Genomic DNA, 5,534 nt, shown 5'->3' on the forward strand with positions numbered 1-5,534 from the left:
GCTTTCACATGGTGTGGACTGCGGATGACGCTTAGTGCCTGTAGATGATAGCAATCATTATGGATGACCTCAGGGGTTTGGTGATATCATATGGAGAGGTTTATAGTTTGGCATCGCAAGCAGCACATTTAGCCCTTGGAGGACCTATTTAGACCTTATTATCATTTTTATATCATTTGTATATTATGTGGTATTACTCAGACATTTGCACAATACGTTTATTAGATAATATTTTGAGACTCTCATTATTGCACGATGAACATAACTTAGACAGACTATTACATATTTAACAAAACAATAATAAATAAGAAAACCTAAATACTATCAGATGATTCTAGATGTTTCAGCATCTTGATTATATTGTCGACAGATCTATAAATTGTCGCGTCAAACTCGATCAGTCCCTTAATTAGCCTATAGTGATATTTCTCCACTTAACTTTCAAATCTTCACCGGTCTTCAACTCAATAAGATTGTATTTCACATTTCCATAAATATCAATCCAGACTGCACAAAACTAGATCTTATTCACCTTTTTGTTCTCAGTGTTGGGAAACATATTATTCAACTTGGATCTAAGAAGGGTGAGATATGTGGTTCCCTCCGAGAGCTCAAACTCTACAGGAGGTTTCACCTTGTTGAAGTACACTTCTGCCTTAAACAAAAGTTAAGGAATTGTAAGATGTTTTTCTTAACAACACATGACCCCTATTTATACAACTTTAGATTCATTATGGACCATACAAAATGGTCAGTGCAATCACAGCCGTATAAAACTGTCGGCAAAATTTCAACCAATTGATTTGCACTATCGGATGTTTTTACAGATCCACTAAAAATCCAGTATGTGAAGGCTGATTTTGAAAAAATCGATAACTTTTACACTACCGGATTTTTCACAATTATACAAAAAATATGGTAAAGATAGGTACTTTAACGGTATATTACTTCACATATCGGATTTTCGAAATATCTCATATACTAGATTTTTTATATACACTACCGAATTTTTTACTTATTCTGCCAAATTTTTTGTCCGAACTTATTTTATACAACTTTGACAACTATAAGACGGATATCATAAAAATATATGGGATGTCAAATCAAAACGTGAGGTGGTAAAATAAAATCTCGTAATACTAATGCGATATGGGCTAAATGTTACATTTATTCATATCTTTTTTGGGCCAAGATTTCATTGGACCTGACATCTGATAGGAAATTTTACTTCATACCCTTACGTTTAGACTCATATCCCAATAATTTTTTTAAAAATACTAATTTTATCCTTAACTGGTTTTAACCAATTTGCCATTTCATTTTTACCATTCAGTTGATACTTCCGAAAATTACACATTCCACCCTCGTACCGGAACTCCTGGAAAAAGACTTCCGGTATGTATTTTTTTCAAACCGGAAGACTTTGAAAAAGACATATGGAACACTGCAAACAGTAAACCGGAAGACTTATTGAAAGAGTTATGATTCTTTAAAAAAAACGTTCCAGAACACTTATTGAAAGAGTTCTGATTAACAAAGTGATGCATACCGGAACTCTTTGTTGAAGTCTTCCGGTATTATTTTTGTGTATTCTAGAACTCTTCTTTGAAGACTTCAGGTTTGCAATTTTTTTTTGACATTTTTTTATTGTGTGGGAATGGAAAGTCTTCCCCAAATATGTGTAGATACTTCTTATGCATTTTTAACGACTGAAAGATTTGGTACATGAGAAGAGGTGATCAGATGGATTAAAGAGGTTGGAATTGATAATAAAGTAACTATTATTATCACTCGTTCAGATACTGAAATAGGCAAGAGAGGGAGAAGTAAAAAATTAATATTTGGTTGTGATAAAGGTGGGAACACACAAGGATGCTGATAGTGGAACCCAAAGTCCGTCCAAGAAATGTGGATGCCCATTTAAAATCAGGTCGACTCCGGTGAAAGATGAGTCTGGTTGGAAGATTGATGTAAAATGTGGGTTCCATAATCATGGTTTACCTTATAGATTAGAAGGCCATTCCTTTGTTGGTAGGTTTACCACAAATGAGAAGCAACATGTCGCTGATTTGACAAAGAGACATGTACCACATAGACACATATTGCTTTCCTTGCAAGATCGAGATCCAGAGAATGTCACTCGAATTACGCAAGTATACAAGCATAAAAGTGTGATACAAAAAGAGATAAGAGGTCCTAGAAGTGAGATACAACATTTGTTTAAGCTTATTGAGGATGCAGTCTATGTGTATTGGAGTAGAAAAAAGGATGACTCGAAAGTTGTGAGAGAGATATTTTGGGCCCATCCTGATTCAGTTAAGTTGTTGAATATTTTTCCTATTATGTTAGCCATGGATAACACCTACAAGACAAATAAATATAGACAACCTTTGTTTGAAATTGTTGTCATGACATCAACCGAGTTGACTTTTGCTGTTGCATTTGTGTATATGGAGTCTGAGCAGACAAATAATTTTTGTTGGGTATTAGAGAAACTTAAAGAATTGTTTGTGAAGAAAGATTTGTGTCCACAATTGATTTTGACAAGGATAGGTCAACTTTGTATGACAAGTTATTTTGTAATCGGTTGTCAGAAGTGAGAGAATCTTTGATGATAGAATCCTTTGGTTCACAGCCACCAGAAAAATGGTTGACTCTACCAAATATGGGTTACTTGATAGCGAATGCTATAATGTTGTACTTGTTGATAACATGAAATAGTATCACATTCTAGGACTCAATTTAATTAAATTATATTATTATTTACTTCAATTTATTTCATTTTATTAGATATTACGCGGTATTTTCTTTCTATTTATCTCAGGTGGTTTATTTGAAGCACAAGTAAAAAAAGGAAGAAAAGGAGGTGCAAAAAGGAATGAAAATTAGCAAATATCAAAAGCCAAAGCCCAGCCCAAAAAGCACAGGCGCTGTGCCTGTGACGAGCGTCACAAAGGCTGTGACGAGCGTCACGCTTTACACACTTGTGTGACGAGCGTCACACATGGTGTGACGAACGTCACACCATTCTCCTATATTTTTGGCTTCAGAGACGTTGAGTCCTATTTGCACGCCTGACCATTTGGCACGTGAAGACCCTTTGACGCGGAATACCTTTGGAAACAGTTACAACAAGTTACCAATATAAATAGTAACCTTACGGAAAACCCGAGAGTTCCAGACTTCTTCGCCGTTTTCTCTTTTTCGCATTTTTTCTCTTCCAGCAGTACAAGCACATTTTTACAGCATTGCTTTTACGATTTTTATATTGTTTCCTTTGCAATTTCTATTTTCTTTTTCAGCACTTAGTTAATTCTTTTTCGCACAATAGTTTCTACACCGGAAACTATTGTGCACCTTTCACCGGATCTAACCTTACGTTAGAATCTAGTTTTTTTATTCCTTCGCTTTTATTTTTCTGTTTGATTGAAGAATTCAAGAACAAATCCAACCGGTCTGTGGTGGAGTGTTCAAGACTGCTATTTAATTTCTCAGGTTCTTTAATTATTGTTTGAATTTATATGTGCCCTGCCTTACTGTTTATTTATATTATTTGCTTGAGATGAATCTGTTTATGCATGATAATTATTTAAGTCTGTTTAGCATGTCTGGCTAATTTATTTAGGTATCGGTATGTAAAGTAAGCGGAATGAAGGAATCAAAACCAAATTGGTTTAATTAAGTTTAAAATTAAAATTACTCTTTTTACGGTCTCAATTTACAGGTTTAATAACAAGATTTTTGTACGAAAGTAAAAGACATAAAGAAGTTAAAAGCAATAGAACGAGAGTTTGAGTTTTTGACTGGACAGTGTAAATTGGACATTAATTCTAGATCAGGGCGAGAGCAATTTTTAGAGTTAATTAAATTCTAATCTTTTTCAAAAAGTATTTTTAAAGATTGAATGTGAGGACGAGAGTTAAGCATTTGAATTTAATTATATAACCTAAGTCAACAGAGCGAGAGTTTGAGATAAGGGTGTTTAAATGATTAGTGTTTTCTTAAAAAGAGTTTCTACGGATTCTATTGTTTTCAAAAAGTGGTTTTTGACTTAACTATAAGTGACAACTACGTTAATATAAAATCATAGTTTATTCAACAGAGCGAGAGTTTGAGATAAGACTTTTAATCAATAGTGTCAACTGAAAAGATTTATTTTAAAACCGAGAAACCAACAAAGAATTGATTCCCTAATTACGACGAACTACATACCGATATCCGCTTATTAGATATTTATTTTAGATCTTATTTTAGTTTTAGCTTTTCCCCCAAACAATCAAAGTATTACCTGCCTTAGCTTTACGAAGTAACCTTAGATAACGGTATATCGATTCATAAGTCCCTGTGGGATCGATATCTTTTAAAACTACGCGATAGAACTGTGCACTTGCAGTTTGTACCCCAAATTCGACTCATAAAGTCGCGATCAAGTTTTTGGCGCCGTTGCCGGGGACTTTTATTTAGTCGATATCGTAACTCTTCTGTTACGCTGTAGAGACTAAGGCTTTTCTTTTTCTTTTCTTTCTTTCGTTGATTTTTATGCCACGCACTCGCTCACAAGGCGAGCCGTTCTACTTACGAATCAACGATATCGAACTATATCTCCGAGTCTTACGACAAATTCGGGAATATCGTGCTGCAAACAATCTCCCTCCTGTTGAACTTCCTGATTTCAAAAATATTTTCCCTTCGATACCCGAGATGGCAGAACCAGCTCGTGCTCTTCGAGATTACGCCGCTCCATCGCAAGATGAGCCGCATTCGAGTATTGCTCCACCCGCAATCAAAGCAAACAACTTTGAACTTAAACCTTCACTGTTGCAGGCAGTGCAACATAACCAATTCTCTGGAAATCCTACCGAGGATCCAAACCTTCATTTATCCGTATTTGTCCAATACGCCGATACTGTTAAGCTAATGGTGTCACTTCAGAGGCAATTCGACTTCGTCTTTTTCCTTTCTCGTTAAGAGATAGCGCTAGAAGATGGCTTCAATCTCTTCCTTCCAACTCAGTCACCACATGGAACGAGTTGAAGAAAGTTTTTCTTGCTCGATATTTTCCGCCAAGCAAAACAGCTATGTTAAGAGCCCAGATAAATGGATTTAAACAGAAAGATAACGAGTCTCTTTTCGAAGCATGGGAAAGATACAAAGACATGATGAGACTTTGTCCACACCATAGTTTAGAGGACTGGTTAGTAATTCATACCTTCTATAATGGTCTCCTGTACAACAAGAGGTTAACAATAGACGTCGCCGCAGGTGGTGCACTAATGAACAAACCTTATGCTGATGCTTACCAACTTATCGAAAGCATGGCTCAAAACCACTATCAGTGGGGAAGCGAACGAACAATGGTAGAAAAACCTCAAACGAAAACTGGCATGTACGAGATAAATAACCTTGATCATGTTAATGCAAAAGTGGATGCTCTGGTCCAAAAAATTGAAAGTTTAAATGTATCACCTCCAGCCACCGTGGTTGCCATAACTCAGAATTGCGAAGTCTGTGGAATCCAAGGTCACACTCTTGCA

The 5,534-nt window shown here is 35.7% G+C and overlaps 1 non-coding gene across 1 annotated transcript; it reads right to left on the reverse strand.

Annotated features, from left to right (window-relative positions):
* Positions 1-5,078: 5,078 nt before the first annotated feature.
* On the reverse strand, positions 5,079-5,185 carry LOC127117154 (small nucleolar RNA R71). The gene has a single exon (XR_007801912.1). It is a non-coding gene; the product is annotated as a small nucleolar RNA R71 (small nucleolar RNA).
* Positions 5,186-5,534: the final 349 nt, after the last annotated feature.

The sequence above is a fragment of the Lathyrus oleraceus genome, chromosome 1 (genome assembly GCF_024323335.1).
Source record: "Lathyrus oleraceus cultivar Zhongwan6 chromosome 1, CAAS_Psat_ZW6_1.0, whole genome shotgun sequence".
NCBI lineage: Eukaryota > Viridiplantae > Streptophyta > Magnoliopsida > Fabales > Fabaceae > Lathyrus > Lathyrus oleraceus.